The sequence below is a fragment of the Equus asinus genome, chromosome 20 (assembly GCF_041296235.1).
Source record: "Equus asinus isolate D_3611 breed Donkey chromosome 20, EquAss-T2T_v2, whole genome shotgun sequence".
Classification (NCBI taxonomy): domain Eukaryota; kingdom Metazoa; phylum Chordata; class Mammalia; order Perissodactyla; family Equidae; genus Equus; species Equus asinus.
The window spans coordinates 95,378,690-95,388,879 of record NC_091809.1 but is presented as its reverse complement, the minus strand read 5'-3'; the positions used below and the strand labels follow the sequence as shown (position 1 = coordinate 95,388,879).

At 50.7% G+C, this 10,190-nt stretch overlaps 1 long non-coding RNA gene across 2 annotated transcripts; it reads left to right on the top strand.

Annotated features, from left to right (window-relative positions):
- Positions 1-571: 571 nt before the first annotated feature.
- LOC139041272 (uncharacterized) lies at positions 572-7,923 on the top strand. 2 transcript variants are annotated; one of them, XR_011496102.1, is made up of 4 exons: positions 572-744; positions 1,393-1,434; positions 5,700-6,526; positions 7,540-7,923. It is a non-coding gene; the product is annotated as an uncharacterized lncRNA (long non-coding RNA). The 2 variants fall into 2 exon arrangements; XR_011496101.1 differs by lacking the exon at positions 7,540-7,923 and adding an exon at positions 6,856-7,259.
- Positions 7,924-10,190: the final 2,267 nt, after the last annotated feature.

The following is a 10,190-nucleotide window of genomic DNA, read 5'->3' as shown; positions in this document are numbered from 1 at the left end:
GCATAAAGAAAAAGAGGGAAAGTCGCCTATGATCCTGCCACGTAGAAGCAGCGACTGTGAGCAGTTTAATATGTCTTTTCCCTTTATTCTTTCTATCTTTCCCCTTAATTCACATCACCAACATTGCATGATGCACACAAGTTTTTACCCTATTCTTTTTCTTGTAATATCATAGAATAAGCATTCCTCTGGTTTCTTAAAACTCCTTGTAAGCACCATTGTGTTGGCTGCGCAGTATTCTATTGTAAGGAGGTCTGGTCTATTCAACCACTCCTCTATCGTTAGACATTTTGGTTGCCCTCTGAGAGCAAAACACTAAACTCTGCACGTACAACAGAAGTCCTGGGTGGAGCGACCCGGGAGACCCCCGTGGGACCGACTGTGTGACTGGGGATACACAAACCTTCAGGCCAGCTGACTGGGTCCAACCTTGGGAAGCTGAGACTTGCGTGTGATTATAATTTCGCTGGTAGGAAACAAGCTCGTAGCAATACATGTCCTGTTTGGAGAATAAACGGAAAGGTGAGGTCAGCACCCTTCCTGGAAAGGAAGGAGCCCGATGCTGGCAGACTTGCTCAGGCACTGCCCAGTGAGGATGGAGTCCTGGCCCAAAGATTTATATTTTTGCATCTTCAGTAAACATTTCCTGAGCCCCCTTTACATGGCAGGTGAAGGGGACGCTGTAAGGATAAGGTCCCCTCTGTGCCTCACAGGAGCATGATATGCAGCAGAGCAGGCCGACTGGTAAGTATGATGGTGAAGACTGTTGAGCAGGTGGTTAGTGCCATGTGTGTTCTGGGAGCACAGAGAGGGCATGCGGGCCCAGCCTTGGCATCAGAGGTGGTGGTGGGAACAGAAAGGCTTCCTGTTGACGGTGATTCTAGAGCCGAGTCTCAATAGATGGACTGGAATTACAGTCCTCTGAGCATTACTGTGGACCCCCCGTCGGCCGCCCCCTTCATATGCCACACTCACCCTGTGGCCGTTTGTCAATATCTTGGCTTCCAGTATCCGTAGGGAGACAATGGGCCGTTCAGGTCCATGTGATGGGCGCACTTCTCATTGCCATGGCCGTGTTAGCATCCGCTCTTGAGCATGGTTCCCATGAGTCTGTCCCTGAGAAATGGGCCTGCCCTTTGTTGTGACCTGGTGAGTTTTCTGAGCCTGCAGGCCAAGGATGCCGGGGCCTGAAGCATGGTGAATTCGCCAAGGTGACCCAAGTCCTCCAGGAAGGCCTCTCCAGGAACGTCAGAGCTCCATACATGCTTTTTCCCTTCAATGGCAACAGCTCCCTCTCAGGGCAGGTGTGCAGATTAAACGAGACCGTAGGGGCCGTGGGCCGGGCTCAGAGCTGGTGCTTGGAAGTCTAATTCTCGTCCTCTTCCCTCGCAGACTCTCCTGCTTCGGTTCGGGGGTAGCTGACGAGTGGAGAGGGTGAGTCACACAGTCACTCACACCCTCCAGCTAGTTCCCCCAGTTCATTCACCAAGCCGTCAGTCAATGTGACTAATTGTTACTTTTCGAGATAAATGTTTAAAATATCCCCTCCTATGACAAGGTTCTTTCAAAGCTCAAGGCCTAGTCTGGGGTCGTAGGGGATGATAATACGCATGCACAGAACAATTGGAGAATAATGCTGGAAGGATGGGACTGTGAAGGTTCCCTCCTCAGGGCCTGGGCTGTACGTGCCAGCACAACCCGCTGGTTGTTTATGGGCAGTGTCAGATCTGAGCAGACAGTGCTCACATGGTACCGCTCCCCTCAAGGCCCAGTACCAGGGCTGACTTCCTTCTTGACTCTCCCCTGCTCTGCACCTCTGCTAGCTCCGGCACCTGTTGCCTTCACACCTGTTCAGGGAACAGAAACTCTCCTTCCTGGACCTCTGTGACTCAGGGGTGAACCTAGAGATGGTCCTGTTGAAAAGCCTGATGTGGGCTCCACCTAGGAACAACCAAAGGCCCTGCTCTCCTTCTTCTCGTGAGCTGAGAGCTAAATGAGCTTGGCTAAGCTTGGTTTCTCAGGTGGTGGGAGTGAGGTCACCAAAGAATGGGAGACAGATGCCTTAGGCTGCAGTTACATAATTTCCATAGGCCTAGGTGAAGCTTTTAGAAACTTCCACAGATGCCCAAGGTCATCTCGGAAGTACGTGGACCTTTGGGTGGCCAGGGGTCAACTCTTGTAGACAGGTTTCTAGATGGACCGAGCTAAGACCACAGCCCTGGGGATGTCAGTTGTCTGCGGTTTCCACCAGGAATGGCCATGCTGCATGCATGCCTAGGGTCACCCATTGCTTTCACTCCCCTTTCCCTGCTTGCTCTTCCCTCCACCTTCTTTCCAAGCCCTTCTCTGAAAACATTTCATCAGGCTGAGTCCTGGGGTCGCCATGGCTACACTGAGGGGAGGAGTTGCCTCCGAGGCGCATCCTCTAAGTAGAGCTCAGTGGTGGTCCCCTTTGGCTGGATATGGCCTCTCAGCCCTGACAGGGCCACATGGACCTTCATAGTTCACGAGTCTCGACACACCCCATATGTAGCAGAGGACTCGTGCTGCCACTGCTGTTTCCGCCCCTGGGTCTGTGGGGCATGTGTTAGCTTGTCAGCTGGCTGAAAACATCTCTCTGAGCTCCGTTCTTGCACTTGAAGGTAGGGATAAATACCCTTTTTGAGGGATGAAACTAGCAAGGGACAACCAGCCAAGCAATCGACCAGTACCCCCATCACTAAAAACAGAATGTGAAAAGAATGAGCCCTAGCACTCAGTTCCTAAAGTAATGCTCACCCCCTCATCGCTCGCCCCCACCCCAAAGTGCTGCTTCAGCTTCCTTTAGGGGCTCTGAGGTCTCAGGCGCGTGCCCCTGCTCACACACACAAGGAGAGGGTTGAATCTAACTCATCTGCCAAGAGCAGAGATTCTGGGGCTGGATGCTTGTGTTTAAACCTGGCTCAGGAGATTACTAGCTATTTGATCTTGGCCTAGTTATTATCCTCTTTGTGCCTCAGTTTCCCCATATATAGAATGAAGACGATAATAATATCAACCTCATAGGGTTGTTGTGAGGATTAAAGGAGTTGATATATGCAAAGCCCTTCCAATAGCTCCGGGAACATGGGAAGCACTACGTGAGTGCTGTTGGAAGGTGCTGGGTGGTCACTGGTTTCTGGCCAGGGGTCTGGCCAAGCCACCCTGCTCCACAGGGGGTTCTGCTTTGCTCTTTGGGTCTCACCTGTGCTTTGAGCTAGGAGTCTGCCATTTGCAATAAAAGATGATATTTATTGCAAGGGACTCGATTAGCGGGTCATTGCTATTTACCCCCCAAAACAACTATAGAATTAAAAAATAAAAATCGGACTCAAAGAAGGGGCCTCAGTAGAGCAACTCAGCTGAAAGACACCGGGAGCCAGTTTATTTCTTGCAGCAGCAACCGAAGTCTTTGAACCCACCCCCGTGCATGCCTGACTTGGCCTACGTTTCTCTCTCCTGGTCCCTAGATGCTGGCACGTGCCAAGCACATACCCAGTGCTTGGGGCTCTCAGACGTACCAGGCAGTTCCCTCTGCTCTCTGTGTGCAGGTTGCACATTAAAGCACATCCTGGCCTTCAGAAATAGAAACTGGGCCGCTGTGGGGCTGTGGCTGCTGCTCTGCCACGTTTGGGCTGAGAGCTCTGGGACTGTTCTGATCTGGAACTGGAGTTTTTCAAGGGTCCAGGACATGCAGGGATTTTTCAGCCAGTGTTTGTGGATTTAAGGAGAGAGACACACACTCTTTGGTAAAATCTTCAACCACCAAAAAAGCTGCTCCTTGACAGTATATCAGCGGGTTGGGGGGGTGGTCTCCAGATGACCTGAAGCCCAGCGCAGGGCATCTCCTCTTTGCCAGCTTAGAGCTCTTGTTTGGTGAATTACGACTTTGCTCGCCCTTTCAGTGGCTGATAAGACTCTTAAGAACTAAACGCATTAAGCATTTACTGAGACCTTTCATGTCCTACACCACTTAATCCTCAAAACCAACTTGGAGGGGGGTACTATTATGACCCCCATTTACAGAACCACAAACTAAAGCTCAGAGAGGCAAAGTGACTTGCCCAAGGTCACACAGCTGGTAACTGGCAGAGCTGGAACTGAAACCTAGATCTGTCTTTCTAACTCCCAGAGCCTGTACTTTTTCCTGCGAGGTGTGGTGAGTGGACAGAAAGGTCACGGCCTTTGGTGTCAGATGGGCCTGGCTCTGCCTTGCAAGCTGTGTAAACGTGGGCAGACCATTCAGTCTCTTTAACAACAGCAGCAGCAGCAGTGACAGTAGCTGTTACCTACATGGCCCTTGCTAGGAGCCAGGTGTGCATTACTAAGTTAACTCACTTAACTTGCAGCCTCCCTGTGAGGTTGATACTATTATTACACCGGGAGTTAATTAGAGCGACCCCAGGGTGATCGCTTGAAGGTTAAATGAGATAGTACGTATGCGTGGACTTGGCCTGGCAGAGAGTCAGGCCTAACTGTTAGGCACCCTGGGAGATTCGGGTCTGAGAAAGACTCACAGGCCTGCTCTTCTCTGCCAACAACCTCCATCTGTGAGAAGAGAGTGTCGAGAGCTGGATTAGGACCCGTGTTCTCTTTGATTTTCACCACTAAATGTGGCTGCTCTGGTTCATGAAGCTGCCGGGCTCGCCGCCTCCGGGCCCAGCCCAGGCACTCCATAAATGTCAGTTGAACGAATGAGTCAAGCGGACCCACTCCCGCCATCTGTAGCTGACTTTGTCATCACGGATTCCGGAGCAGAAAGGCCGTTTCCTCAGAGACAGAGAGAGCTCGTCTCTGAGAGGAGGCCTGGGGAGGCACCGCTCCCAACCTGTGGCGCTTTTGGGTGGTATTCGGGGGCATTCTGCTTTTTCTTATCAGAAAAGGGGGACACCTGCATGGCTCACCATCCATCCCACTCCCAACAGGGTGACCTATTTTTTTTCCACACAATTCCTAGGATTTTGCTCCTGGGGGTAGGAGGCGGTTTGGGGGTTGGGAGTGGGGGTGAGGAGCCATCGCTGCCTCAATAGGGAGAGGCATGCGGCATCCGGTCAGTGGTCCTCTGTCCTCAGAGCCCTGCCTGGACACAGGCGTCCCTGTGAGCTCAGGAGGCTGGTCCTCCGAGACTCACGCTGCGCCACTTGACGTGTCAACTCCGGTTCCTTTAATGGGCCAGTCCGACCTGTCAGCAAGATCGCTCTCTTTTTACCTAACCGGCACGTCTCCTCCCCCCTGGGTGTGAACTCATCTCCTTCGGCCCCGTGCTCTGAGCGGAGAGGGGCCGGCTGCTCTCCAGTTTCCATACACTCACCCTTCAGATCCTTGAAGACTGTTATTAAATCTCCCCTCGGCTGCCTCTTCTCCAACTAAATCATTCCCGCTCCTTTCGCCTTTCTCCACATGTCTCGTTTCCCCCCATTTTCCCCACACAGCCAGGAAACTAGGAAGCTGAGGGCTCAGCCAAGTCTTAGGGGCTGCTGCTGCCGAGGGGTAAGGGCCGAGAGTGGCCAGGGCGAGGGGTTGCCCATGCCACTCTCGGTTGCCCCTGGGTCACACGGCACAGCCTCAGCTTCTCTCCTTGCAGCTGTTGCCCTCGGGTGAAAAGAAGAAAGATGTGTTCCTTCTTGGGGACAGGGGACAGCCTTGGCCCTCAGCTTTTCTCCCCTCCCTGTCCCTTCCAGCTCCGCCTGTCTCCGAGCTGACTGCAGACATCCAGCACCATCGACGGGTTCAGATGCACAACAGGAGACAAAGCGAGAGCTGGAACAGGCAAGCAGCAGCAACAAATAACAGCGACAGCCGATGTTGTCCACTGGCTGCCTGTGAACCACACACTATATCTCAGTTCTTTCAGCAAACTGACTGCCCCCACCTTACACAGGAAGATGCCAAAGCTCAGCTACAGAGCCCACGAGGCACCTGTCGGAGGGCACACCTGGGGGTCGGTACAGCCAGGATTGAGAGCCAGGCAGTGGGACTTCAGACACAATGATTTTAACACCTCCTCCCTCACTCTACTTATTTTGCAGAAAGTGAGTCACGGTGGGAAAAGAACCCATAATGGGTGCACTAGGAGCAGGTTACTACTGTGAGCAACTGAGGCTAAAGAAAGGGGCTCCGGGGGAGCAGTCAGAGAGGTAGGAGGGGAGCCAAGAGGGAGGATCAGTGACAAATATGCAGAAAAGCAAATATAACGCTTCCGTATTTGTCTTCCATCCAGGCCCAAGGTAAGCTGTCCCCAGTGGACCCATTTTCTGGCCTCAGGAAGAGGCCTGTTTGTGTCCCAGGCCCATCCTCTGACTGCATGGATGTCATTGGCCTTCTTCTCCGTAAGAGATCTCCCCAAGCTTCGCCAGCCCCCAGACTCCAAGCCCCTCCCACATCCACCTCCCGGTTCCTGAATGGGCTCACAGAGGCCAGGCCCAGGGGGGACCCTCTGGAAGGTGTGGATCCTGCATTCCTCCATGCGTGGACATGGACCCAGCTCTCCTGCTCTCCGGTTCACAAGGTCTGGCCTCTGACTGTACTGCTGGCACCCTCTTGCTCCCCAATTTCTCTTCCTCCCTCCCCTCCCTCCCTTCTCTCCCTGACATAATCTGGGTAGAAAAGGGATCTTAGCTCCCTTTTTTTTTCCCCACCACAACCAATTGGAGTGTGGTTGGCTGAAAAATGGCCCCCTCAGAGATATCCATGTCCTATTCTCTAGAACCTTTGAAGGTGACTGCATATGGCCAAAAAAGAGGTCTGTGCAGACATGATTAAGTTAAGGAGTTTGAGTTGGGGCGAGTACCCTGGATTTTCTGGGTGGGCACTAAATGCCGTCACATGCATCCCTAGGGAGAGGCAGAGGGATATTTGACTCTGGCTGGCGTTCAAGGCTGGGAACGTGAGAAGGTGATGTTAAGACCAAACAGAAAGACATTTAAACATGCCGGCCTTGAAAATTGGAGTGATGTGGCCACAAACCAAGGAATATCGGCAGCCGCCAGAAGCCGGAAGAGGCAAGGAATGGATTGTCTCCTAGATGCTCTGGAGCGAGCATGGCCCCGCCAACACTTTGATTTGGCCCAGTGATACTGATTTTGAACTTGTGACCTCCAAAACTGTGAGAGAATAAACTCCTATTCTTTTAAGCCACCAAATTTGTGGTAATTTGTTACAGTCGCCACAAGAAACTGAATATACCGGCATCACCAATATCCACTCAAGGGTTAAAGCCTACCACCATTTAAAAAGGCTCGGACTCCATATTTACACTTCCACGGCTAGGGAGGGGATAGGAGTGGGGGTGTAGCTCAAAAATTCAAAGCCACTATTTTGAGAGGCATTATTTTGCTGTCATTCCCTCATATTCCTCCATCCCCTTCCTTCCATCCTCAAGACACTTCAGGCTGGAAGCTTCTCCTACAGCTATGAGAGGAAATTGTTAAACTTGTTAATTTGTGCCTTCTCTGGGGTGCTTGCATTTTTAAGACTCCTTGCTGTTCCCCCTCAAAGTGCAATCTTTTGTGCCTTCCCTAGGCTCTGCAGGTCCCTGAGAACTGGCCACTCCATCTACACCTTAGATGCCAGAAAGGAAGTAAAGAAAGAGAATAATGAAAAGCAGGATCCTGGAGGGGATGAGGCTGCTTACCATGGTCAAGAAAGGCTTTGTGTCTGATGAATGGATAGAGAAGATGCGGTGTATATATACAATGGAATACTACCCAGTCATAAGAAAGACAAAATCATCCCATTGGCAACAACATAGATGGACCTTGAGGGTATGGTGTTAAGCAAAATAAGCCAGGCAGAGAAAGACAAATATTGCATCACTTCGCTCATATGTGGAAGATATATACTTCCATATGTGGAAGTCTATACAGAAACTGGTAAATCACAATGTACCCCTGAAATTATACAGTGTTATAAGCCATTAAGATCTCAATAATAATAATAATAATAAAATAATTGAAACAAAAAAAAAGAAGAAAGAAAGAAAGGCTTTCTGAGGATGTGACCTATATGCTTAAAATCTGGGTTATTCCAGGCAGAGCACAATGTAAGCAAAGGTTCTGAGGTAGGAAAAAATCAGACATGTTCCAGAACTGCCCTGTGAGGTACAGCTCAGCATGGCTGTAAGCAGAGACGGGCCTCTTGGAGCGCAGTCTCCAGTGTTCCAGACTTTAATTACGTCGTTTGGAGAACCGATCACCGAGATGTGGTGAGGAAGAGCGGTTAGTTCATCCCAGGGCTGGACCCATCAGGCCCGTGGCTTTGACTTCTAATTGTCTGAAGCGCCTTTGTAATCTAACGTGCTCCAGAACGTTAATGATCCAGAAACTGACGGCTGATGAGAGAGAGAGAGACAGAGGGAAAGAGAGAGAAATTCAGTCAGCCCCTTGCCTGGGATTTATTTTCAAAATGCTCTTCTCTTTCTACCACTTTCACTGCTCAATAAATATAGCTATTTTTATTATTAGTTATGAATTCCTCAAGATAGTAGAATTAGCAGGGAACTCTTAGAAAAAAAAGAAAGCCAAGAAGATGGAGGAAGGGAGGACATGACCAGAGGACTTTGCCTCCTGCATGGGTGGGTCCGGTGCTGCTGGGTCTGGGCTGAGCCTGGAGCTTCTGGAGGGACATCGTGTGCAATGGAGGGATCCAGAAGGCTCTGAAACTGGACCTCTCTGTAAATTGTTCACTTTAGTGGAATTCCAGGTTTATGGCTCACCGTGGGCTACAAGTACAAGCATAGAAGAGGAGATCCTTTAAATGTAGGAGAGAAATACCCAGCTTTGGAGGTGAGGATGAGAGGTAGGGGGCAGGGGTGGGTGAGGGCCTTATTCATCTCTATTTCTATTGCTTAGCACAAAGCTGGACACACGATTGACCCTCAGGAAGTGTTGCACCATTGTAGTAGACAGAATGAAATATTTGTAGCTCAGATAAGCTGCCTGTTCTCCGGATGACCTTGGTTAAGCTATATGCCTCTCTGAGCTCAGTTTCTCTATCTGCTGAGTGGGCAGGAGAGTGGCAGCCAGCTGTCAGAGGTGGTCTTGTAGAGAAGGGGCAGTGAATGCAGCTTGCGAACTCTAGATCCCTAAGCAATTCTAAGGCATGGAAATCTCCAGGGCTGTGTCTGCTGTTCCTTTTCAAATAGGCCCAGGGATCCCTTTTTTTCAAATGGTTAAAAGCACAGTTCTCCGACAAACATACATAGTTCTGAATAATAACGAGAATATACATATTCTTCTCCATGGGATTCAAGAAAGCTATTTTCATTTTGAACGGGAAAAAATGCTGTCCATGAACACATTACCATCCCCCAATTAGACTGTGCAGAAAACCCCCGCAGTTTTACACTGAGGACGAAAATGTCAGCAATGTTATTTGTGCATCACAAAGACTTCCTCTTTGTCCCCAGTCCCAACAATGGAGCTTTCTTCTTCTTCTCCTTCCTTGTCAAACTTTGGATAGTCGTATATCCTAAACAGTGGCTTCTCCAAAAAGATCTCAGAATCCATTAGGATCCTTTAGAGTTTCTGCGGGCCGCTCTAACGGGATCAGCTCTGTCCCTGGGCTGGCAGTTGGGGGCTGAACTCAGCCAGGCACCTCTAAGGCCCTGGGTTTCTGAGCTCTCTCCCTGAGCTCAGAGGCTTGCAACTGACACGTTTGGGGATGTATTCATTAGAAGATGCTACATTCTCATGGAAATGTCTGGCATTGCCAACTGGACGGCAGCCCCCCTGGTGGGGGAAAAGACTCATTAGCACCTATTTTCTGACAATGAATACGAAATCTGTGCATACTGAGGGTGCACTTAAAGCAAGAGTCTCCCCAGTGAGGACAGCACTCTGGGAGCTTCCATCCCTGCCTCCCCGGTCCTCAGGCCCCAGGCTTCTTTTTCCTTTTACCCGGCCAGAAAGCTCCCCATTCACCTTGGGTGAATCAGCTACCCAGGGCTCACCTTGGGAAGGCAGCCCGCTCTGGCTCCTCAGAGCTCTCTGCCAGGCATTGCCTCACTCCTGGGGTCTCACACGCAGAGTCAGACGCTGACTGGAGGTGAAGGCAGGGCCGGAACTGGGGGATGGAGTGCCTTTTGGATCCCACACCGAGGGATTGCAAAGAGAAGCTGTCACGGCGAACTCAACTCCTGTGCCCCCAAATGAAAATGTCACCTTGTGTCCTTG